Here is a 27588-nt window from a genome sequence, read left to right as displayed (position 1 = left end):
AGAAATTCCTAACAATGTGGAGCGAGGCCTCTGTAAAGATTATGAGAAAGATGAAATATTTCCCTGGATTAGGATTAGGTAAAAACCAACAGGGGGTACCGACGTTCCCGGAGATACCAGCCAATGCCAACCGTTGTGGATTAGGGTTTAACCTGAAGAACCCAAGGAAGAAAGCCACAGGACAAAAGAATAGTACGGCAAATGGTGAGCCATATTTCAAGACTCTGAACGGGTACTTCGTAAAAGAGGGAGAAGACTTCCCTTACTGTGGAAATCCAGAACCATGGTTCAATCAAGAACAGGGCGAACGTCTACCAAGACTTGAAATATTCTTTAAGAACGAAGTAGACTGGATAGCCATGGAATTGGATCAAGCCAGCAAGAAGGAAGTCATAAGGGATCAAGGGATCGGCGAACTGTTCGTAGTAGCGGTGATCATTGAAGAAGAAGAAGAAGGACCGACACCATATCTTCTCATACAACCTCTCTAAGGATCCATAGCGAATTGGGCAAGAATGATGGAAGATTTCCATATTAATGAGTCTGAAGTTGTAACCAGCTCTAGCATAGTCCTGTCTAAGTCTGTCTCTGAGTCTGTATCTGAGTCCGGTGGAAATGTCCAGTCCATTGGGTCTGTCTGTACTCTTCCCCTTATCATGAATGAAATTGTTGATTCTGAGTATGTTTCTTCTTCTTCTTCCTATTCTTCTGATGATGATAATGTCTTAGAACATCATAATCTGTTAGAACGATTGGAGCAAAGAAGAGCTCAACCCGTCCGAAAGGATACCCACCCCGTAAATATAGGGACCGATCAATGCCCTCGAATAATCAAAATTGGTGCTTTTCTCAACAATAACGAAACATCCCAAATGATCTCTCTCCTCAAGGAATTTGAGGAAGTCTTCGCTTGGTCCTACAAGGATATGCCCGGCATCGATCCAAAGATTGTACAACATGAATTACCAACATATCCGGAGGTTCGCCTACCAAGCGTGGTTAAGAAGGATGCGGCCGGAATGGAGTGAGAAGATCAGGGGAAGAAGTAATCAAACAATGGAATGCAGGATTTCTTCAAGTAACCCAGTACCCTCAATGGTTGTCCAATATTATCCCAGTCCCTAAGAAAGATGGGAAGGTCAGAATGTGTGTGGATTTTCGTGACCTAAACAGGGTCAGCCCGAAGGATGATTTTTCGTTACCCCATATTGACATTTTGGTAGACAACACTGCGGGCCATGCTCTACTGTCCTTCATGGATGGTTTCTCAGGATATAACCAAATTAGTATGTGCCCGGAGGACAGAGAGAAAACTGCCTTCACCACACCCTGGGGCACGTTTTGTTACAAAGTAATGCCTTTTGGGTTGAAAAATGCTGGGGCAACATATCAAAGAGCGGCCACGGCTATCCTACACGACATGATACACAAAGAAGTAGAGGTATATGTCGATGATATGATAGTCAAATCTATTGACCGACAAGGCCATTTTGCAGATCTCAGAAAGTTTTTTGAAAGAATCAAAGAATACAAGCTAAGGCTGAACCGTCAGAAGTGTGTGTTTGGGGCCAAAGCAGAAAAATTACTGGGATTTCTTGTTAGCGAAAGAGGGATAGAAGTGGACTCTGACAAGATAAAAGCCATCACGAAAATGCCACCACCCCGGATAGAAAAAGAGGTACGAGGGTTTTTGGGCCGCATTCAGTACATCAGCAGATTCATATTTCGGTTGACATCCACTTGTGAACCTATCTTCAAACTCCTAAGGAAGAAAGAGCCGAAAGAATGGAATGAGAAATGTCAAGATGCCTTTATGAAAATCAAAGAGTATCTACTTTCTCCTCCTATACTTGTCCCTCCAGTGTTCGGTGAACCTTTGCTCCTATATTTGTTAGTAGGAGAAACAGCGATCGGATCAATGATGGCCCAAGTTGGCAAGGCAGATGGAGAAGAGCATGTAATCTACTATTTAAGCAAGAAATTCATCGAGTATGAAACTCGATATGCCCCAGTAGAAAAGACATGTACATCTCTGGTTTGGGTAACTAAGCGCCTGAGGCACTACATGGTGTCACATCCCATCAGGTTGATCTCTCGTATGGATCCAATTAAGTACCTCTTTGAGCAACCAGCATTGACAAGGAGGATGGCTAGGTGGTTGTTGCTATTATCAGAATTCGACATAACTTATGTCAGTCAAAAGTCTATGAAAGGGCGAGCAATCTCTGACCATCTAGCAGCATTTCCCTCAGAGGATGATTCCCGAGCAACAGAGGACCTCTTCCCAGATGAAGATTTGCACTCCATAGAAGCCGGACCAACTAGGGGGTGGCAACTGTACTTTGATGGAGCCGCCAATCAAAAAGGATTTGGCGCAAGGGTGTTATTGATAACCCCAGAGGACTTTTACTTGCCAATGGCCTTCAGATTGGAATTTAGTTGTACCAATAACATAGCAGAGTATGAAGCTTGTGCTATTGGGTTAGAAATGGCTCTGTCTGTAGGAGTTGACAAAATTAAAGTTTACGGAGATTCCTCTGTGGTGATCTGTCAAACACAAGGAAAGTGGAAGACTAAGGATGAGAAGTTGAAGCCTTACCAAGTCTATCTAGAACAACTGACGCAATGCTTCAAGGAAGTTTCTTTTGAGTATCTGCCCAGGGATAGCAATTAGTTCGCCGATGCTTTAGCCACTTTGGCGTCCATGGTAGAATGTGATACTCAGGACAAGATCCAGCCCTTCCTAATAGAAAGAAGGACCTGCCCAGCATATGGAGAACCAGTCAATACGCTCACCGAGGATGGAAGACCTTGGTATGCTCCAGTGGTCGACTACATCAAGGAAAGGAGATATCCTGAAGAGTTTTCAGAAAGAGAGAAGAGGCATTTGCGAAAATACGCTACTCAATTCATCCTCCAAGGAAACTTGTTGTATAAGAGGTCTTATGATGGTATCCAACTATTATGTGTAGATGAGGATCAGGCTCAAATCATTATGGAAGAAATCCATCAAGGAATATGTGGACCACACATGAATGCAAGGATGCTGGCCAAGAAAATTCTCAGGATGGGACATCAATTCGTGTTAGTCACTATCGACTATTTCACAAAATGGGTGGAGGCTCAACTTTATGCAGTTCTAACTTTCGCAAAGGTGGCAAAGTTCATAAAAGAGAATCTCATTTGCAGATACGGTGTGCTGCAACAGTTGATTTCAGATTAGGGCCTGCATTTCAGGGGAAAAGTGGAAGAACTCTATAACCAATTTGGCATTAAGAGGCATAAGTCTACTACTTACCGACCACAGACTAATGGAGCAATAGAAGCAGCCAACAAGAATATGAAGGTCATATTGCAAAAGATGGAAGATACACACAATGACTGGGCAGAGAAACTTCCACTAGCCTTATGGGCATATCGGACATCCATCCGAACCTCTATCGGAGCTACCCCGTATTCTCTGGTATATGGGATGGAAACCGTATTGCCGGTAGAAATTTAGGTCCCTTCTCTTCGAGTCTTACTCGATAGTCAATTGCCAGAAGGGGAATGGGTAAGGGCCAGATACAAAGAGCTCAATCTCCTGGATGAGAAAAGGATGAAGGCCGTGGACAATCTCAAGAAATATCAGCAAAGAATGGCTAGGGCATTCAATAGGGGTGTCCGCACTCAGAACATTGAAGAAGGAGATTTGGTCCTTAGAAAGCAGCGAGCTCCAATCCATGACCCAAGAGGAAAGTTCCGACCCAATTGGAGTGGACCCTACAAAGTCAAGACCATATTGGCAGGACAGGCGGTCCAACTCTCTGATCTTGACGGAGAAGATCTTTGGGGATTGGTCAATATGGACCAGCTAAAGAAGTATTTTGTCTGAGATATGTGAAGCAATTTGAACTACGTTCGACCTGATTCCTCCAAAGGGATACGTAGGCAACTCGATGTATTCGGGTACGGTCTCAAAAAAAAAAAAAAAAAGAGAGAGGGCATTGTATTGGTTTCCTCCCATAAATTCTGCCAGCCGGCGTCCCTTGCACATATGAGTAAATCTCGCCATTTGGCCTTCCATTCCTTGACCTAGCTTAGGAGTAAAGTCATCTAGAGCTGGTTATTAACAAAGGATTTATTCATTTTGTGTCGCAAAATGATAGCCCAATCTTTGATACAGGTAGCATGAGAGGACCAAAGAAAGAAGGACTCAACGAACAGTTGCGTCAGTGGACTCTCCGGATGAATGTGGACAAGCCTACACTTCTAGAGGATCACCATCTGATAGTATTGGGAAGGATCAGTTGCTTCAAGCTCCATCGTGATTTACTAAGGAAAGTTTCGAAGTGCTGGAACCCCCAATTGCACGCGTTTCGCGTCGAAAAAGTCTGGTTGGCTCCTACCGTTGAAGAATTCTGGGCTTGCATGATGTCACCCCCTCGAGGAAAGTTGTTCCTCCCAACTATGAAGAAAGAACAACTCTTAAAAAAATTGGGAGATTTCTTTGCCTTGAATAAGAAGGAGTTAAAGCAAGTTCTCAATTATGACAGGGTGGATGCGTTGAAAGTTGCGGAGATCTTCAACAACAATGGATTTGAAGAAGAAAGACAGATCCGACGCAGAAAGTGGGCTTACTTATTCTGTATGATTGGGAGGTATTTGTTAGCATCTCCGGGAAAAGGCATGTCTCCAATAATTGCAAAAGTGGTTAGGCAAATTGAAGAAGGATGCGACATCGCTCCTACCATTTTAGCAGAAACATTCAAAGGGTTTAATACCATGAGTCAGTCTCAGAAATACGGAACAGACTTCCTTCATGGATCTCCGGCAGTGTTCCAAATGTGGTTGATGGAAAAACTAAAATTGGTCACACCAATTTCGTGTCCTCACCTCCGGCCTATGCATTATCAAATACAAAGGGAGAAGTCAGAATTCCACAAGGTCCAAGACTCGAAGAAATATTTGGAGGAGAGAGATGTCCAAGAAATCTAATGGAATTGCCCTTGGATGAAGGCCGAGATAGAAAAATCAGAAACATCAAGGTACAATTATGTGAGATTCAGGGGTTTAGCTGACACCAGTTTTTATATCCCTTACTTAGTATCTTCAAGACAGGAACGACCTAAGATGGAGAATTTCATAACCCCAAAGATGTGACATAAGAAGTGGTGATTTTGTTATCCGAAAGATGTTACAAATAAGTGATATCAATTAGATGTTCCTATCTTTACTTTTTAGTCTGTCTTTTCTCAATTTCTCTGTCCTTGATCATGTAATGGAACCATTTACCAATGGAATTTGTGCTTCTAAGGAAAGGGATGGAGTCTCATGTGCAAAGAAAAAAAATATCCAATGAATTCATAAACAATTCGTTTATGTGTACAAAAAAAAAAGAAGAAGAAAAGTGTACATAAAAATTGCACCAGTATCCATACCAAAATGTATGAACAAAAAAAGAAAAGGGGAAGGAGAGTAAATGTACATAGTTGTAACAATACTTCCAAATAAAAAAAAAAGAAGCAAAAAAAAGAGGAGTGGTCATGACTCAGGGGAGTAATCGTCAACATCCAAGCCTCCCCCCTCTCCACTTTGGGACACTATCAGGGCATCCCTCTCGACCTCAACCCGCGTAAGGTTGAACTGCAGTTGATCATTTGTAAGCCTGAGTCTCTCAATCTCTCTCCGACAATGGTCGAGCTCAACCCTCTTAAAAAAGAGAGAGAAAGAGAGAGAGAGGAAAATCAAAAGATAAGTAAAGAAAAAAAAAATAATAATAAAAAAAAATTGAAATAAAAAAAGAAAAAAGAAAGAAGAGAGGGGGGGGGGGGAAAGAGACAAAGCATTACCATACTATAGCCCGCGTCCACACGCGAGATGATCATCTCATCCATGCTTGCCATCATACGCCTCATGTCGGCGTATCGGCTCGCATCCACCTAAACATGATAATCACCCAAGATGTCAAGAATTTGAAAAATAATGGATGAAGTTAGGAAATTCGGATGTGCTTACCCCATCATAAGGAAGAGGGAGGCCTAGGTCCGTATCTGCAGCCCGAGGAGGTGGTAAGATGACCTCAACCATCCCAGGCTCATGGTGGCGAATGAACCACGAACGATACCCTGGAATGTGGTCATCTGGACCAGCAATCCGTAGAGCTGGAACCTCTCCAGAAGGCCCAACACCTGACTCCACCTCCCCTACTCGGGAGGCACGAGAAGAACTCCCACCACCATAGACCCCTGGAATCATGGGGCGACCTGGAAACTGTCAAGAAGAGAAACACATCAGAATAAAAGCTAGATTAACAATCTGAGGAGAAGAGGGGAAAATGGAGAAGATCTTACCTGAGGTCCCTCGCGGGTGAGGGGGACGCAGACTGTCTCTCGGAGAAGGAAGTCGGTATAGTCCATCTCGGCTAGCACCAGCCCAGTCGCAGGCTCACCAACCCTCCAATGCCTGATCTCATCCCGATCCATCAAGGCTGGCTGATGGACCCGAGCAGGAGGAGGGAAGGGCACCAAGCGAGCCTCAGACCACTGCAGGGACACTCGCTCTCCCAAGTAAAAAGCAAACCCCCATGGGCCCTCAAAAAGGACCCTACGAGTAGAGAGAGCTGAGGCCCTGTCAAACATGTCCGGCTCTAAAATCACCTCCCCCAAATAAGGACGGAGAGAAGCCTGTCAAGTAAGAGTCAAGATCAATGCAAAAAAAAAAAAAAAAAAGAGAAGAAAAGAGAAAATAAGATAAACAACCACTTTAAATTTACCTCGGTAGGCTGCAGCTCGTTCAGGAGGCCGCGAATGGACCCAAGGTCCTTATGGCGACCACTCCTGAGCAAGTGGGACTTATGCCATCGCGTAGTCCGAGGAAAGGTGGTTTCGGGGTCATCCCCAGGTCTGAAAGTAGGGACCCAGAACCGAAGGATCTCATAGCTGCACATCTACAATAGGCAATCATAAATGAGCTCAAAAAAGTAAGAATAAGATAAAAATAAAAAAGGAAAGAGAAAAAGGCAAAGTTGAGAGAACTAACCTATAAGACATAGCAGCATCCGATCAGGTTCGGTGACCCCACAACCAGATAATCTAACATATCCAGGAAGTAGGCGTACGCCGAACCCCCCCAATCGTAGCCCGCGGCCACGTCAAAGTGCTCAAAGAAGCAAACATATGCGGCATCGGCTGTCACCGTACCCGTCATATCGCTGAAGATCACCTCTGCTAGCAAGAAGAGGAGGAAGCATCGAGCCTGCTGATCCTGAAGGACGGACGAAGACTGGTCTATAACGACCCTCTCATCCCAGGTACCCCTGAAGACCGACATGGGGATCTCTCTCCCTGTAACGGCAATCCCCAACTGCTGCCTATAATACTCCAGGCGCTCTAATGGCTCCTCCGAGGCTATAATCCTCTCCTCCGGAGTCAGTGTCATGGGTAACCCACCAAAGGGTAGTCCTGTAATCATGTAGAAATCTAGGGGGGTGACCGTCGCCTCACCAAAGGGAAGGTGAAATGTATGGGTGCTTGACCACCACCTCTCTATCAGAGCCCTCGCAGTCGGACTGTCCAACTCGTGAGCTAGGGACGAGGCAATGTGTCCCAGCCCGGTCCGAACTACGTGCGAGTATACCGTCAGGCAAAGTGTGCGGTACCACTCTGAAATAGCCTCCAGCCCATAATACTTCTTGGGCGAAGGAAGGGAGCTACCCTGCAAAGAAAAATAAGGCAAGTGGTTAGCCAAAATAATGGGGACAACAATTAAATTAAAAAAAAAAAAGAGAGGGAGGGAGAGGCTGTAAAAAAGGGCATTTCCTTGATTTGTGTGCCAAAAGACACTTAGGGTAGTGTCTGATGGCCTCGCTTTGATTAGTGTGTCATTAGGTGCCTAGGAGGGTATCTAGAGGCGTTACCTTGATTTGCATGCCAAAAGATACTTAGGATAGTGTCTGATGGTCTCGCTTTGATTTACATGCCACTAGGTGCCTAGGAGGGTATCTAGAGGTGTTACCTAGATTTATGTGCCAAAGGACACGTAGGATAGTGTCTGATGGCCTCGCTTTGATTTGCATGCCACTAGGTGCCTAGGAGGGTATCTAGAGGCATTACCTAGATTTACATGCCAAAGGACACTTAGGGTAGTGTCTGATGGCCTTGCTTTGATTTGCATGCCATTAGGTGCCTAGGAGGGTATCTAGAGGCATTACCTAGATTTGCGTGTCAAAAGACTCTTAGGATAGTGTCTGATGGCTTCACTTTGATTTGCGTGGCACTAGGTGCCTAGGAGGGTATCTAGAGGCGTTACCTAGATTTGTGTGCCAAAAGACACTTATGGTAGTGTCTAATGGCCTTGCTTTGATTTACATGCCACTAGGTGCCTAGGAGGGTATCTAGAGGCATTACCTAGACTTACGTGCCAAAGGACACTTAGGGTAGTGTCTGATGACCTCACTTTGATTTGCATGCCACTAGGTGCCTAGGATGGTATCTAGAGGTGTTACCTAGATTTGCATGTCAAAAGACACTTAAGATGGTGTCTGATGGCATCGCTTTGATTTACATGCCACTAGGTGCCTAGGATGGTATCTAGAGGCATTACCTAGATTTGCATGCCATTAGGTGCTTAGGGCAGAATCTAGGGACGTTACCTCTAATCTATGTGGTGAGGTATGAAGCTAATATAAATAAAATGCATAAATTAAAAGGGAAAGAGTAAGAATACTGACCTGGCCCCATATGGAGCGGCAACCATGGCGGGCAGTGTCGGCCAGGGTAACCCCCGAAAGATACCATGTAGCTCATGTATCGCGAGCAGTAGTGCCGAGTAGTGGCTCCCGGTGAGACCGGCGTCCTCGTCGGCGGAAAGACATGGTGTGAGCGGATAAAAAGGGGTTGAAGTCAAAAATAAAAAATAGCAGCGCTTCACAGCAGAAATGAGAGTGAAGAAATGAGGGAGGGAGCCCTCTATTTATAAATTCTCTATCGCGCCCACGGCGCCGTGGAGGTTTGGCCACGGAGCCGTGAAGTCTGGCACGTAGCCGTGCACACAGGGCCGTGGACCAAAAAAAAAAAAAAAAATAATAGAGAAGAAAGAAGAAAAGAAAATAAAAATAAATAAATAAATAAGAAAAAAAAAATCCCCAGTGAAATCCCTCAATACTGACTTTCGATTGAGTGGTGCCCTATCACCCTCCAAACTTGATGGTTTCAGTCGAGTGGCACCTTATAACCATCCAAGTTTGACTTTTGGTTGAGTGGTGCCTTATCACCCTCAAATTGGATCTTCGGGCCGAGTGGTGGCTTATCTAGATCTTCGATCGAGTGGTGCCTTATCACCCTCCAAACTTAATGGTTCCGGTCTAGTGGCACCTTATAACCATCCAAGTTTGACTTTTGGTTGAGTGGTGCCTTATCACCCTCCAAACTTAATGGTTCCGGTCTAGTGGCACCTTATAACCATCCAAGTTTGACTTTTGGTTGAGTGGTGCCTTATCACCCTCAAATTTGATCTTCGGGCCGAGTGGTGCTTTATTTAGATCTTAGGTTGAGTGGTGCCTTATCAGCCTCCAAACTTGATGGTTTCGGTCGAGTGGCACCTTATAACCATCCAAGTTTGACTTTTGGTTGAGTGGTGCCTTATCACCCTTAAATTGGATCTTCGGGCCGAGTGGTGCCTTATCACCCTCAAAATTCTATCCCAGTGGAGTCCCTCATATTCGATCTTGTGGGCCGAGTGGTGCCTTATCTAGGTCTTTGGTCGAGCGGTGCCTTATCACCCTCAAAAATTGTTTGAGCAATGCTCACAAGGTAAAGATTTGGTTCGTCCGAGCTTTTCTTTTGAGGATTACCGAAAGATTTCATCGCGATTAACCGCCTATTTTTAGCAACTCTGCCGCCTTTGAGCAAAGCGTCAGCAGTACATGCTCTTGGTGACAAAATTAGTTGGTATTTTGTCTTTACCCTTCGGCTGTTGGCACAGGCCTCGGCCAAAGAGGGGAAAACTGTAGACGCTAATTTTTTGTCACCCCCTGATTGGAAATGATGACAACGGGACATGGACGATGGACGACGCACTCTCCCTCTTTTCAGACCCAAAGATACCTGACCTATAAGACCAAGAACCATGCTGAGCACAAAATGACCCATTTTAGGCCCAAAAATAAGGAAAAATGGCACTGCGCTCCCACGGTGCCGTGGACTCTTCCCACGGCACAATGGACGCCTTCCCACGGCACCGTGGGCACCTTCCCATGAGGGGGTGTGACATCAGCCTGCTGACATCACCCACGGCGTCGTGGAAAAGTCCCCCACGGCGCCGTGGACATCTCCACGGTGCCGTGGAGGACTTATCCGGCCAAGAGAGAGAAAGGGTCCCTCCCTATAAATAGGAGGGTCCCCTCCCACATTTCCCAAGGGATTTTGGGTAGAGAGACCCTCCCTAAGTGATTCCTAGCCTCTTTTCCTCCCTTTTCACCCTCATTTCCCCTCCTTCTCTCATGAGTGTGTGAATGCTTGAAGTTTTCTTGTGGCGGACAGATCCTTCGATTGTCCCTCTGAGTATAGAGCGCTTTGGCTCCTTGGCGTTGGTATCCCGTCTGTGCACGGATAACCATCAAAACTCCTTTGTTACAGACGTTATTCTGTCTGTTTACTCTTTTCCAAATCACTCGAAAGAGCCGTTACTCTGCCGAGAAAGAAGCAGCGTCGGTCCATTCGTCTATCTCCCTTGAGCCAGGGGAATACAACCATACAGGTATAATTATTGCATTTTTGTTGATCCAATGTAGTCCTTTCATATTTCATCATTTTAATCCGCATTTTTCATATATATAATGTAATTTATTATGCTTTAGTTCAATTCATAGCATCTGAATGTAGTTCATAATATCCCCCATCCCCGTAATAAAAGAGAGAGAACATTCGTCCTTATGTAGCATCTAACACAGAGAGATCGACTTCGGCCGGGCGAGGTGGGTGCCTAACACCTTCCCACACTCGTAACCTGACCCCTTACCCAAACCTTTGGTCGGACCATATGGAGTCACGTAGCCCGATTTCGCTCACCATGGATAGGGCTACACTTAATGGGTCCTAGGCCCTAACCCTAGGTGGCGACTTCTCATTATATTAACACATTTTAATGCATGATCCCAATCCCCTATTTATCAATATTATACATTGACAATGTTATCCATATCCATACACACACACATACATCTCCCAAAACCCTATGTCGCCATATACCACAAAGGGTTGAGGAAACCTTCGTCCCGAAGGACCGCGGTACTTACAGATGGATTGTTTATGTATGTGATACATGGGGTTATGGGTGGATGTGATGCTTCTCTCTCTTTCTCTCTCTCCCCCTATCTTTTTTATAAACAAATGTACTCCACCCCATGGGCAGCCCAAATGGTGGGTTGGTTTCTCCATGCGGGGTTTCTTTATTATTATGGAAAGGAAAGTGTATAGAATTTTTCCTAAGTTTCCATTGTAATTTTAGAGGAGTTAGGACTCCCAGGGCATGTGGTGCTCAAAGCTTATACAGATGCAAGTCACCTACTTTGAAGACGTAATCGGGCGGAGGAGATGATCGAGGCGTGGCATCCATGGCATGATAAATGCACCCAAAGTTATTAGTTTTATTTTTATTGGGAGGGTTCTTTAATTGCTTCTGATACAAATGCTGCCATCCCATAATCACTTTTAATTAATGTTGTTTAAATCTATCCATGTATGTGAGAGTTAATTAACCCCTCTTTATTCACAATACATGTATGATATGGACTAGTCTTAATCGGTAGACATGTACATGGCCTCCTATTGAAGATAAATGTAGAAAGTGTGTGACATGACCCCGCATAAGCCGACAGGACATTGCCAAGACCTCTGTCATATATTTATCTATATTTACCTCTATATAGATACGTTAGGGTATGGATAGTGAGAGGGCATTGCGACAGTGGACCATCTTTCATGATTCCATGATTCTAACTAATGCAATAGGTAAGTACATGACTTGGGTGCATGTCAGCCGATAGGATCTGGACATGACACCCAGGTGGCCAAAAATATTGGAAGCCCATGAGGCGGACAGCTTAGTCCACACTACCATGGTGTGTATAATGACTCCCGATAGGGTAAGTTATGCATGCAAGGGTTGTAGGTATCCAATTCATCTTTTGGGTTATGAGGGAAACCCAAATCATGAAAGACCATTGATGTGTGTGTGCTCAATTTATTATTTTCAATGGTCATTAATTAGCATGTGGTTATTTACTTGTGCATGTGTAGATTAATATACGATGGCTGCCGTTAATTCCAACCTGTTAACACTCATTAGCGAATACAAACTTAATGGTACAAACTATGTCGATTGGTACCGGAGCATTAAGTTACTCCTGATTGCTGAAGGACTGTACACAGTTCTAGATGAACAAGTTCCTCCTCAACCCGACCTGAACGATTTTGTGGCAAATGAAGAGATGCAAGAGTTCCTCATGAGGGATTCCAAGGCATCACTCTATATCCTAGGATCGTTGAAAAAGTCAGTTGTAGACTCAGTCAAGGATATATGCACTGCTGGGGGTAAAATGGATAAACTTGCTGAATTGTTCAACAGGCAGTTGACACATGCACATTCTGATGCGGTGAGTCAAATCCATAACTCCAAGATGTCCCAGGGGACTCTAGTGATGGATCATGTAATGAAAATGATCAATCTGTTTGAAAAACTGGAATCCATGGGGACTGATTTCAGCCTATGATACAAGACTGATGTGATCTTAGCGTCACTCACTTCTGCTTACGCAGCTTTTAGGATGTCCTAGAAGGAGATGGAGCTCACCGAGCTTGCTAATGCGCTGGTAGAGGCTGAAGCGTCCTTGAAAAAGGACAAGGCTGAGGTCAATGCAACTAAGGCAAAGCCTTCTTCAAATGGGAAGAAGAAGAAAAAGGAAAGTAAGGGCAAGACCCTGAAAGCCAAGGGTGGGAAGTCTGGCAATAAAGGCAAAGGCAAGTGCTTCTATTGCAAGAAGAAGGGTCACTGGAAAAGAAACTGTCGTGCTTACCTGGCAACTTTGAAAGACAAGAAGCCAGATGAAATAGAGGCTGCTAAAGAAGGTACATGTGATGTTCACGTTCTTTATAAGTCTAATTTCTCTTTTGAACCGACCAATTCTTGGTTGGTGGATAGTGGATCCACTGTTCACATTTGCAATGATTTGCAGGGGTTCAGGGAGACAAGGAACCTGGAAAGAAATGAAGTGTGTTTTCGGATGGGCACTGGAGCTGAAACCATGGCGTTGGCTGTGGGAACTTTTATTTTAAATTTTAGTTCTGCTAGTTTAGTTTTAAAGGATTGCTATTATGTACCCTCTTTCAAGAGGAAGATAATTTCAGTTTCAAAACTTGTTTTGGACGGATATAGTTTTTCCTTTAATTCTAAATTGATTATTCGTTTTAATAATTCCTTTGTGGCATCCGGATATATGCAAAGTGGTTTGTATTTTCTAGATTGCCCTATTAGAACGAATGTTGTTTCAAATGTTGATTTGAAATGGAAAGCAGCTCCAGTGAACTCAACATATCTGTGGCATCTAAGATTGGGTCACATAAATGTGGACCGAATCAGTAGATTGGTGAGGGATGGACCCTTAGAGAGTCTGAGGGTGGAACCATTCCCCACCTGTGAGTCATGCCTTCAGGGCAAAATGACCAAGAAACCCTTTAGCAATAAAGCTGCTAGAGCCATAGATCTATTGGAGTTGATACACACTGACGTGTGTGGACCCATAAACATACAAGCAAGATATGGGTATGAGTACTATATCACATTCACCGATGATTACTCTAGATATGGTTACATATACTTGATGCATAGGAAATCGGAAGCCTTTGATAAATTCAAAGAATTCCAAGCCGAGATCGAAAGACAGCTCGATAAACGCATCAAGTCCTTACAATCAAATCGTGGAGGGGAGTATCTATCGGATGAGTTTAAAGAACATCTCATATCCCAAGGGATAGTTAGTCAGCTAACTAATCCAGACACACCACAACAAAATGGTGTATCCGAACGACGCAATCGGACCCTATTGGATATGGTCAGGACGATGCTCACTTATAGTGAGCTGCCTCTTTCTTTCTGGGGTTACGCTTTAGAGACGACGATATATATCTTGAATAGGGTTCTATCTAAGTCTGTAGCCAAGACACCCTTTGAGTTGTGGAAGGGGCAAAAGCCCAGTATTCAACACCTTAGGGTATGGGGTTGCATAGCACATGTACGAAAGCAATAGACAGACAAGTTGGAATCCAGGACTTCGAGATGCTATTTCTTAGGCTACCCCAAAGGCACGATAGGCTATTATTTCTATGACCCAGTTGACCAAAAGGTCATTGTAAGTAAACATGTCACATTTTTTGAGGAAGAAATGATGACCCAGAGGTCCGAACCAGTAGTCATAAAAGAGCTATCAGATGGCTCAGAAACATCACTTTCAGAAGTGAGACCAACTGACATACCCACACCTGAGGAACCTTGACGCAGTGGGAGGACTATTAAACCACCCACCAGGCTAACTCTTCTAACCGGAGAGGAAACAGTGGAAGAGTTCCACATGGTATCGGTTGAATCGGATGATGATTCAATGACATACTCTGAGGCTCTAAAGGATGCTGATGTCGCTAGATGGCTGGAAGCAATGCGCTCTGAAATCGATTCGATGCATTCCAACAAGGTCTGGACACTAGTCGATCCACCACTTGACGTCAAGCCGATTGGATGTAAATGGATCTTCAAGAGGAAGAAGGGCGTAGATGGAAAGGTCGAAAGATTCAAAGCGAGATTGGTAGCAAAGGGCTATACCCAGAAAGAGGGTATAGACTATGAGGAAACCTTTTCATCAGTAGCGATGATGAAATCCATCAGGATTTTATTGGCTATCGCAGCACACTTTGATTATGAGATCTAGCAGATGGATGTGCAGACTGCATTTCTACATGGGTTCTTTTAAGAGAAAATCTACATGGAACAGCTAGAGGGGTACTCTTCCTTGGAGGAAGAAAGAAAGGTGTGCAAATTGCAGAGGTCCATTTATGGGCTGAAGCAGGCTTCCAGGAGCTGGAACATCAGGTTTGATCAATCAATCAAATCGTTTGGTTTTGATCAAAACATGGATGAACCATGCGTTTACAAGAAGATCAGTGGGAGGACAGTATGTTTTCTTATTTTATACGTAGATGACATATTGCTGATTGGTAACGATGTAGGATTCCTTTCATCAGTAAAATAGTGGTTATCCACAACATTTTTGATGAAAGACCTTGGTGAAGCTAGCTATATCCTTGGGATCAAACTCGTAAGAGATCGCCAGAAAAGGATGCTAGGCTTGTCACAGGCTACCTATATAGACAAAGTCCTGGCCAGATTTAATATGGAGAACTCCAAGAGGAGAAGTGTTCCCTTCAGACATGGAGTCAGTCTTTCCAGATCTCAATGTCCTCAGTCTCAGACAGACATTGAAGAGATGAAGAGGATTCCCTATGCCTCAGTAGTAGGGAGTCTTATGTATGCTATGTTGTGTACGAGGCCGGACATTTCCTATGTAGTAGGTATGGTAAGTCGTTATCAATCTAACCCTGGACGCGAGCATTGGAGTGCTGTCAAGAATATCCTCAAGTACTTGAGAAGGACTAAGGAATATTTCTTGGTTTTTGGATCTGATCAGTTGTCAGTATTAGGATACACAGATTTGGATTTCTAAATTGACAAGGATGACAGAAAATCCATGTCCGGGATGGTATATCTAATGGGTGGAGGTGCCATTGTGTGGCGGAGTGCGAAACAAAAGTCTACAGCCGATTCTACTATCGAAGCAGAATACGTTGCAGCTTGTGATGCAGCAAAAGAAGGTGTTTGGCTGAGGAAATTTCTATCAAATTTGGAGGTAGTCCCTGATCTTGTCAAGGGTCCTATTCCCCTGTTATGTGACAATAGAGGGGCCATTGCACAAGCTAAGGAGCCTAGGGCTCATCAGAGGAACAAGCACGTGCAGCGGAAGTATCACCTCATCAGAGAGATTATTCAGCAGGGTGACATGAGTATCTCCAAAGTGGACACAACTAAAAATGTGTATGATGCCATGACAAAGGGTTTATCACCAGGTGTGTTTGAGAAACACATGGAGGGCATGGGTTTAAAATGTATGGGGAATTGGTTTTGATGTACAAGTGGGAGATTGTTGGACAAGTATGTGTCCATCAAACCTGGTTCGGTCCGGTTCAACCTGGTTCACCTTTATATTGAACATTTATACATTTTAGTTTAATATTGTCACATGCGATATAAACTTTTTGAGCATTATGTGTCTGTAAGTTACACTTAAAATGGTAGTCACGACTAGGGTTTGGGCTGGGCACCCTTATCATATGGTAGTCGCATTGGGTATGCCTAGACATGTGATGTCAGAATACGAATGCGAGTGCTCACATGTTTGATGTGTGAATTGGCGAAGAATCTACTTTGTCGATTCTCTCATGTATTACTGCCAGATGTAGGAAGGGATCGACATGTGTCACCGACACCCTGTACTTGAGGGAACCCTGTCACTGCAAAGTGTGATCGCATTCTTTGGTTCATCAATGACTGAGACTCAAGCAAGTCAAAGCCGATGTTCTGGGAATGCATGAACACTTTGTGAATGAAGGAGTTATCCAACACGGTCACCACTGCCCGATTGGGGAACACCAAGTAGAGACTGTCTGTGCATGGTCGAATCAGAATCTGGATCCAGTACCGTTTTGGAAATGGTTTTGCAAAATTTACTTTACATAAAATGATACATTTTTTATAGTTATTTCAAATAAAGTGTTTTATCGAGTTTTGCGGGACCCGATCGGATGCACAGACGTTCTTATATGGACATGTACTATGGATTGGGGTTTGGCAGTACATGTGTACATGCCCTAGATTCCATAATGATGATGTTGATTAGTGGGGGGGTTGTATATGATAAATTGTTATCATATAGGGAGTTATTTGGAATTTGCTAATTTAATTGGCTCTTTATTTAATTAATGGATTTGGTGCTAATTGTAATTATCCATTAATAATTAAATAAAGAATCTAATTAATACTTTCCCTATTAGATTCTGCTTCTTCACCTGTGTAGCACTTTGAGTTTAAACAGAACTGCCAGACTGAGAGAGAGAGAGTCAGACTCTCACTAGGGCTCTATTAAATATATCGAGGATTTAATTAAACCCTATTATTATAAATAGGGGACCAAAAAAACGCAGAAGAGGAAGCTCTCCATGTTTTTGGAGCAGACACTCTCTCTCCTACGTTTTTGATTTCTCTCTCTCCCTCTTGTGATCTCTCTTCTTCTTCTTGCTTCTCTCACCTGTGTTTGAGAGTTAGGGTTTGTGAAACCCTAGATCTGTGCTGAGGAGTTTGAGGGCATCTAGGACTGGCGTGTAGAACCTTGGTAGCACCATTGGAGGTTCAGATCTGTTTGCTTGGAGCGCTCGCTGGAGGAAGAACCACTGTCTATTGGAGGAGCAACACTTGAGGCTCACCAGGTTAGTAGTTCTTCATTAATTCCTTCAGTTTATTGATTATTAATATTTATGGGATGAGAAAGAAACTCGAATCGACCTTTTCCGCTGTGCGTTCGAGTTAGGGATGGATCCCCCTTGCCATGTGATGGACTAGGGATGAGTTTCTTCGTCCCTACTGTGATAATAAATTTTATGGGATACATGAGAGAAGGAGAAACCCTAACAAGGATGCACCAGGGTTCCCATGGGCGACCATGGGAAGCCCTAAAAATTAAAATGGGGCACCCATGGGACACCATGGGCTAACCTAAGGCGTGCAAAACCCTAAGAATAAATATCTTGGTCTCCCCAGGGAACCATGGTTTGATCCCTGGATCGTTGTCTGACCAACAAGAACTCTTGTAAGAATAGTTTATATTTTGGTTAGACATGTTAGGGAGAAAAAATTACATTGCACTAACGATGAAGTGCATTCCTACTATTTATATGAATGTTAAGCTTTTTAGGGCCGGGTTCTCTCGCCCACTAGTGAGAATGAATTTCTCCTCAACTTTATGTGAGCCACCGACGCCATCCTTATAACCCCTCTTTGTTCCCAGTATCCTCCATTCCTCTGCATTTTGCCCCTCCATCCTGCATTTTACCTCTCTACATTCATGTTCTCCTTTCCTGCTCTTATGGAGGCCCCCCACCCCCCCCCCCCCCCCACCCCACTCTCTCTCCCATCTGCTACACATCCCTCCCAGCTGCTACCCCATCTCTATCACCTCACCTTATACATTTGACCCTTCACTCATACATCCGTGATTACCTCATTAAATATCCCAATCAATCTGAGGTTCTCATTTCCCTACTCCCAACACATGGAGACTATCTCCTTATCTAGTCGAAACCCTCATGCACCCGCGTACACCAATACATAAGTCCACCTTGTTATTACTTATCCTTCCCCATACAAAGCCCAACCCTTAAAAGCCCATACTCCAACACCCACCACCACTCAACAAGCCCATACATCATCACCCCCACCACATTTCAAACTCATACTGCATCTCCCCCTGGGCTACCCCTCACACAATACTCAGAACTCACGCCTCCTAGGCCCAACCTCAAACCCCAATCACACATCTCTCGGAAAATTATTGCCCCCAGTACTGGGGGCGCTGCTGTGCGCATCGTGCGACACAGCAGCGCCCATGTGTGCACAGTGGGGCCCACTGTGCACACATGGGCACTGCTGCGCCGCACGATGTGCACAGCAGTGCCCCCAGTACTGGGGTGATAAAGATCCCACATCTCTCATTTCAATCCTCCGCAAAATGACCTCCCAACTCCCCATCCTCAAGGCGCAGCCGCTCCTCCTCAGACCCCAAAACTTGGCACTCCCATCAAATTTTCAAATCATCTTGATCTGTCAACAAAACCAAGAGAGCCTGCTATACCAACAAAAAAGAACCTCAATAGATGGACATCGATATCGCTCTCACAGAATAGAACTTGGACAATGACATCTCCCTCACAGAACGTAAATCTGGGCCTTTTTTATTTTCTGGACCCGTGTCGACTAGGGTATATCAGTCCCATGGGAAATCATGAAATTTATCACCTACAATTGCCAGGGGCTAGGGGTCCCCTAATAGTTTGTGTCCTTTGCAACCTCTCTAACTTTGAACAGCTAGCTAGAAATCATCTTCTCAATCGAATCCAAAAACCATCCCAACAGAAATGAGAAAATTAGAAGAAGGCTCAAGTTCCAACACTCTTTCATGGTTAATTCTCAAGGGGCTTCAAGGGGAAGGGCCTTACTTTGGCATTACTACATTGAAATTCAAATTATCTAGTTGGATAACAGGTTAATAGATACTATAGTCTCTTTAAATTAAGGCCATAATAACAAGCAAGCAATATGGAACAACCTGATCTTGCAGGGTTCTAACTGCCATGACCCGCGGATTTATGTTGGAGACTTCAAATCCTACCTTGCTTGGCATAAAAAATCAGAGGGAATAACAGAGGTTCTCATGATACCTTTCAATTTCAAAAAATGTTTGACCAATGTCACTTGATTGACCTCGGTTCTCATGTCCCAACTTTCATTTTGGAACAATAAAAGAAGAGGAGCGCTCGACATAAAAATCAAATGAATCATGGATTGGTCAATCCAGCTTGGAGAACTCATTTTGAGAATGCCATTGTTTTCATTCTCCATGTGATAGGCTCGGACCACAATCCTCTCTTGATCGATACAGATGGTGGTACAACTCTAGGTCCCCACCCTTTTCGCTTCAAGGCTATATTATATGACTTCGCCACCCTGATTGCAAAGGCATTGTGTCCAAAAGCTGCTCCATCCCATCTGAAGGTACAGTAGCCTCCATTTTCCATCAAAAGCTTTCAAACTGCATATCTTCCCTTTTAAAATGGAATAGAAAAGAATTTGTTCATGTACAACTCAAAATTAAATCCCTCAAGCCTCAACTATAATCTCTCCAGTCCCCTCCCCCCCCCCCCCCTTGGGACCATACCCAGAATTAGGAGCACCTAAATAGAGGTTATGTGGCTACAAAAATCAAGAGTTCCATGGCTTCAAAGCAGTGATCAGAATTTAGCGTTTTTTTTATGCCACCACGGTCCAACGAAGACAATCAAACCTTATTTTGAAACTCAAAAAGCAATCTGGAGGTTGACCTGAGTACAAGGTGTATGAAGAAATTATGTCTCACTTCCATAAGACATTCTCATCTAAAGGTATTGACATTGAATCTTTGATTCAGACTCTTGCTACGATGCTCTCGGTTGTGACTGAAGACATTAACTCCTCTCTTTGCGTTGTTCCTCAGATGAAGGAAGTGTAGAAAGTCCTTTCAGCAATGGAGCCCCTGAAATCCCCTGGCCCCGACTGTTTCCCTCCCATTTTCTTCTAAAAATTTTGGAATAATATCAAAGATGATTTGTATCACTTTGTCTCTGAATGTTTTCTCATAAATATCCTCCCCAAAGATTTGAACAACACCTACGTATGCCTCATCCCGAAGGTTGCCTCTCCAGAACATTCATATCAATTCCACCCCATAAGTTTATGTGGTGTTGCTGTCTATTGACCAATATAGCCGTTCTCACTCTTGGAACGTGCTATATTGGCTCCTACCATGTATATCCTATTACCTTTTGTATCACCTTCTATGTATACCACCTACCATGTATCTCACGATCTTGTGAATATTCTGTTACCCAATACAGCCACATGTGATATGGATATTTTCTTATTATCACATGTGGAGATTTGATCCTCTTGGGATCCTCTAGTCTCTATTTATACACCTTGTAATAGACCAATTGAAATCAGTAATGAAATCCCCAATTATACAGCTCAACATGGTATCAAGAGCCTAAAAGTGCTCCAACGAGCCTAGCTAGCCTTTCCTTTTAATTTTTTTTTTTTCTCCTTCCATCATGGCTGGAGAAGACGATTCAGCCAACTCAAACACCAATATCGTGGACAGCAGCAATGTTCTTACCTCCCTTCCCCATGGACCTTCTTCTCTACATCATGCTCACCACTACCTTTCGGTGAAGCTCACATCCAAGAACTACCTGTTCTGGCACTCACAGGTTGAACCCTTTCTTGATGGCCAAGGTTAATTTGGTCATCTTGATGGGACCACTCCATGCCCTGCTGATCCAACCGCTGCAACATCTTGGCGTCGCCAGGACTCCTTGTTACGAAGTTTATTCCTCTGAGGAGGTGTTCCCTCTCATCCTTGGCAAGCGCACTAGCAAGGAAATCTGAGACACCTTGCACACTGCCTTTTCATCACCCTCAGAGAGCCGTATCATGTCCTTGACAATGGCTTTGCAAGAGTTAGAGCAAAAGCCTGAAGAATCTGTCTCCGCATTTCTTCAACATGCAAAGACAATCTCTGAAGAACTAAGTGCAGCCAGCCATCCATTAAGACAGAGTACCTTTAATCTCCATATCTTTAGGGGATTAAAATCAGACTTTAATGATATTATTTCTTCCCTTCTCACCTGAACAACACCCTTGCCGTATGATGATTTACATGCAATGCTTCTCAGCCATGAATTCTTGCATGGTTCGAAGCTGTCCAAGCTTTCCTTGACTGATGCCGGATCTTCTAATGCTTCTCCCTCTGCCAATCAGGTTCAAAAGGGCACCACTTAGGTTGACAGCCGATTCCCTTCTTCTGGCCGAGGGAGTGGCTCTTGGAGAGGCCGTGGAGGCCGTGGCCGATCTCAGGGCACACGCCTATGGTGCCACTGGTGCAATCGTGACACCCATGACACCATCTCCTGTTATAGCAAACCCAAACCACCACCAAACTTCCCAACCCGTCAATCATCTCAGTTCCAATATCAGCCAAACACCACCCTGGCAGCCCACTACACAAACTATCCTACCCAATCGGCACCACCCCTCCTTCCCACACCCAACCACCAATTACCATGGTACCCAGACACAGGTGCAACTCATCATGTGACACCTGATCTCAATGCCTTATCCACTTATGATCAATATACCGGTATTGATTCTCTACAGGTCGGCAATGGTAAGGGTGTTCCCATATCACATATTGGTACTTCTTCCATTCCATCTCACTCTTCATCTCGTAATTTCATTTTATCTGATGTGTTACATGTCCCTTCTATATCCAAACCTCTTCTGTCTGTTAATAGATTTGTTATTGATAATGATGCATTTTTCGAATTTCATCCATCTTGCTTTTTTGTGAAGGATCGGAGAACCAAAGCTACTATCCTGTCCGGTCCGAGTAGTGGTGGTCTATACACCATTCCTGTGCGCATTTCTCGATCAGCAAATCTCACTTGTAGGACCTCTCTTGATGGCTGGCACTCTCGTCTTGGCCATCCTCATGCGGATTTACTTCATCAAATAGTGAAAATCAATAATTTACCTTCTTTGAATAATTCATTGAATAAATCTTGTACTGCCTGTCAAATGGGAAAGGCGTGTCGCCGATCTTTAGGCGAAACCTTTTCACGAAGTTTGTTTCCATTAGAACTTATTTTCAGTGATGTGTGGGGACCTTCCCCTACTCCTTCTCCTGCTGGACACCGTTATTTCATTATTTTTGTAGATGATTATTCTAAATTCATATGGTTCTTCCCCATGATTCGCAAATCTGAGGTTTTTGGAATTTTTCAAAATTTTCAAAGGCTTGTAGAACGCCAATTTGATCGTAAAATCAAATCTGTCCAAACGGATTGGGGGGGGGAATTTTAGACCCTACCAAAGTTTTTTCAAACTGTGGGGTCACACAGGCTTTCTGCGCCCCATGTCCATGAGCAGCAGGGAGCAGTCGAACGCAGGCATAGGCATATTGTAGAAACTGGACTATCCCTGCTCGCTCATGCCTCGGTTCCACAAGTTCACTGGACATTTGCCTTTGAAACTGCAGTTTTCTTGATTAACCGCTTACCCTCTCGTGTTTCTTCTGGGGTTTCCCCCTTCCAAATTTTATTTCATCGGGTTCCGAATTATTCTTTTCTTCGTGTGTTTGGATGCCTGTGTTACCCTCTTTTACGTCCCTTTAATGCGCACAAGATGGATTATAGATCTGCCCCGTATGTATTCTTGGGTTACAGTCCTTCTCACCTTGCTTATCGATGTCTTGATAGGTCCACTGGTCGTATCCAGGTATTTCGACATGTAACTTTTTCTGAAAATATTTTTCCCTTTGCAACTGTACCCCCTGCATCTAGGACCACTTCACAGGTGTCCACCCCTTGGGCTGTTTCGCCCAATATTGCTGCACCATTGCCGCAGCCAGTACCACCTATTCCTCCATCACCGCCACTAATCTCCCCACCACCATCACCAGCCACACCACCATTTCAGCCACCACCATCACCACCTTCACCGCCATCACCACCACCTTTGGGACATACCAGTCCCGACCAAAGTCCTGTGTCTGGACCACCCTCACCAACTATCCGTACCCGGTCCTTCATGGATCTCTACCACGACCCATCTCCTACTAACCCATCACCATCACCCACCCGTCATGCCATGAGAATGCGCTCTCACAAAGCCGCACTACACACCTTACCATCCTCACCTCAACCCATTGAACCGACTTGCTTCTCACAGGCTGTCAAAATCCCTGAATGGCGCCAGGCCATGGCTGAAGAATTTAATGCCCTTATTCGCAATGGCACTTGGAGTTTGGTACCCCCCTCCCCCAATCAAAATTTGGTGGGCTGTAAGTGGGTGTTTAGAATAAAGAGAAAGGCAGATGGGTCCATTGAAAGATATAAGGCTCGGCTGGTGGCCAAAGGATTCCACCAACAACAAGGAGTGGACTATGGGGAAACATTTAGTCCAATTGTGAAGCAACCTACCATTTGGACAGTAATTTCTTTGGCAGTATCTAAAGGGTGGTCAATTAGGCAACTTGATGTACAAAATGCCTTTCTCCATGGAGAATTGGCAGAAGAGGTTTACATGGCCCAGCCTCCAGGCTTTGAGGATAAGACTCACCCGGCCTATGTATGCCGCCTGCACCGGTCCTTGTATGGACTTAAGCAGGCACCTCGAGCCTGTTTCCAAAGACTATCCAGGTTTCTCCTATCCACTGGATTTATTGCATCAAAGACTGATACATCACTCTTTATATCTCGCCAGGGCAGCTCGGTGATATATGTGCTAGTCTATGTAGATGATATCTTGGTAACAGGTGATTCCCAGTCCAATATTTCAGCTTTACTAGCAAGCCTGGCCCAAGAATTTTCAATAAAAGACTTGGGCCCATTACACTACTTCTTGGGCATTGAAGCCCATCGGACTCAACATGGGTTGGTTCTCTCTCAACGACAGTATGTGTCAGATCTCCTGGACCGTGCTGGCATGGCAGATTGTAAATCCATATCTACACCAATGCCTACATCTACAAAGGCATCAGACTCAGGGGGTGTATCTTATTCGGATCCAAGCAATTACAGATCCATTGTGGGGGCCTTGCAGTATGTCACTCTCACTAGACTAGATGTGGCTTTCGCGGTTAACCGAGTTTGTCAATTTATGCACTCCCCAATAAATGATGATTGGAGCCTTGTGAAGCGTATTCTCAGGTACCTCAAGGGTACTATGTCTCATGGACTGTATTTCCAAAAATCGTCCTCAATGACACTACAAGCATACACAGATGCTGACTGGGAAGGTAGCCCTATTGATCGACGATCCACAGGGGCTTATGCAATATTTTTGGGCCCTAATCTTATCTCATGGAACTCCAGGAAGCAGAAAACAGTGTCTCGGTCTTCTACTGAGGCCGAATACAAGGCTCTAGCTGATGCGGCGGCTGAATTAATATGGTTGCAAGCCTTATTCAAAGAGCTTGGCATTCCCCAACCAGTAGCACCAATATTATGGTGCGACAACATTGGTGCTACATATTTGTCAGCAAATCCCGTATTCCATGCACGCACGAAACACGTAGAGATTGATTTTCACTTTGTGAGTGAACAAGTGGCCGCCAAAGCACTACAGGTGCAGTTCATCTCCACCCATGATCAAATAGTAGACGTGTTGACCAAAGCATTGCCAACTGCAAGATTTCAGTTTATGCGAGACAAGCTAAAGCTCTGCCACGTCGGTTCTTCATCTTGAGGGGGTGTATTGACCAATATAGCCGTTCTCACTCTTGGAACGTGCTATATTGGCTCCTACCATGTATATCCTATTACCTTTTGTATCACCTTCTATGTATACCACCTACCATGTATCTCACGATCCTGTGAATATTCTGTTACCCAATACAGCCACATGTGATATGGATATTTTCCTATTATCACATGTGAAGATTTGATCCTCTTGGGATCCTCTAGTCTCTATTTATACACCTTGTAATAGACCAATTGAAATCAGTAATGAAATCCACAATTATACAGCTCAACACTGTCAAAGTGGTATCCAAGATCATGGCGGACAAGCTCAAAGACTCTCTTTATGGTATCATTGCACTACTCAATCAGCATTTGTTCCTGATCATATGATAGTTAATAATATATTTATAGCTCATGAGCTATTTCACTACATCAAACATCATAAGAAAAGGCGAAAAAAAGAGAGGGTTTTTTACAATTACCACCCCAAAAACTTTCATCTCTACTATTACCCCCCTAAAAACTTTCAAACAACTATTACCCTCCCCTGTTGCATACTAGTAACTAAGTGACCCCCACTGTTACAAACCCGTAACGGAGGGGGTTAGTAGTGATACTGTGTCGTTGTCACAAAATTTGTAGGATGAAAATGCCCTTCGTCCAAAGTGAAATTTTTTACAATTACCACCCCAAAAACTTTTATATCTACTATTATCCCCCCCAAAAAAAACTTTTAAATAACTGCTACCCTTCCCTGTTGCATATTAATGACTAAGTGACCCCCACCGTTATAGACCTGTAACGGAGGGGGTTAGTAGTGATATTGTGCCGTTGTCACGGAATTTGTAGGACAAAAATGCCCTTCGTCCAAAGTGAAATAAAACAATCTTCAAAGGGTTATTCTTTTGTTTTCTTCGTCTCAATGACCTGCCCCTCTATAGGAATTAGGATGATTTACTACTACAGCTACTCTCTTTCACTGAAACTACTTTCCTTGAAGGAGAACCAAAACCCTTTATTATCTCATCTTCTTCATCTTCTTGTCTCCCTATCCATATCAAACACTTCGCCACAGATACCTTTTCTCCTCTTGATTACCATTTTCGAAGCCAAATCTGTACAGAAAACCTTATCCCTCTTTCATTCTCAATCTCAGTGATGTGGTTATTGCCTTAGGTGAGAGAGAATTTGGATTGAATCGTATAACGTTAATGGATGAAAATGGTGAAGACAAACTCATCGTTGTGGCTCGCCACATTGCTAAGACCCTTGGCCGGACCGAGACCATGGCTGATGACATTCTTCAGTTGTTCTTCTCCTTCGACGCCCGCTTCTCCAGAGAGAAGTTGTCTGAGAAGATCAACAGCGACGATCCTCGAAGTTATGCTGCCTTGGAGCAGACTCTGAAATCTCTTGATCAACAGATCTCTCAATATGTCTTGGCTGATCAGCCCATTTGGTCTGTTTCCGCCGATGCCTCAGCCTTCCTCGACACCATTGATGAATTACTCTCCACATCCAGGGATTGGAATTCCTTAGCTGGCGAGAAATCCATTGTTGCTTGTTTAGATCGCGTTGATGAACTTCTTTAGCAGGCGATGTTTCAGCCGCTGACGAAGTTCTTCTTCCTCCGGTTTGCTGCAATAGGTGAAGTGAAGAAGAGGAAGTAAAGGTATAACCCTTTGAAGATTGTTTTATTTCACTTTGGACGAAGGGTATTTTTGTCCTACAAATTCCGTGACAATGGCACGGTATCACTACTAACCCCCTTCGTTACGGGTGTGTAACGGTAGGGGTCACTTAGTCATTAATATGCAACAAGGGAGGGTAGCAGTTGTTTAAAAGTTTTTTTTTTTTTTTTTTTTTTTGGGGGGGTTAGTAGTAGATATGAAAGTTTTTGGGGTGGTAATTGTAAAAAATTTCACTTTGGACAAAGGGCATTTTCATCGTACAAATTTCATGACGACGACACAGTATCACTACTAACCCTCTTCGTTACGGGTCTGTAATAGTGGGGGTCACTTAGTTATTAGTATGCAACGGGGGAGGGTAACAGTTGTTTGAAAGTTTTTTTTGGGGGGGGTAATAGTAGATATGAAAGTTTTTTGGGTGGTAATTGTAAAAAACCCAAAAAAAAAAAACAATTTTTGGTCTCAAACTTGACATACGGTAAGCGTTTGATCGTTTGGAGTGGAATTTTATAAAGAAGCTCTTCCTAGTTTGGGATTTTAAAATTGATGGGTTTTACGTAATCGTGGAATGCATCTCCTCTATTTCATAAAATCTGGTTTGTGGCATCAAAGTTCCGAACAAAGCCCCTTTAGTATCTCACTTTCTTTTCACTGATGATTGCTTATTGTTTCTGAAAGTCAAGCTTCAAGGTATCTATCATCTCAAA

General features: G+C 43.9%; 1 long non-coding RNA gene across 1 annotated transcript; it reads right to left on the bottom strand.

Annotated features, from left to right (window-relative positions):
- Positions 1–1610: 1610 nt before the first annotated feature.
- LOC122666262 lies at positions 1611–26770 on the bottom strand. The gene is made up of 4 exons (XR_006333520.1): positions 26398–26770; positions 20190–20197; positions 8552–8558; positions 1611–1623 (listed from the first exon to the last, which is right to left on the bottom strand). It is a non-coding gene; the product is annotated as an uncharacterized LOC122666262 (long non-coding RNA).
- Between the last annotated feature and the right edge of the window lie 818 nt (positions 26771–27588).

Source organism: Telopea speciosissima, chromosome 6 (assembly GCF_018873765.1).
Source record: "Telopea speciosissima isolate NSW1024214 ecotype Mountain lineage chromosome 6, Tspe_v1, whole genome shotgun sequence".
Taxonomy (NCBI): domain Eukaryota; kingdom Viridiplantae; phylum Streptophyta; class Magnoliopsida; order Proteales; family Proteaceae; genus Telopea; species Telopea speciosissima.
Note: the sequence above shows the minus strand (reverse complement) of the source record. Positions and strands in the feature narration are given on the sequence as shown.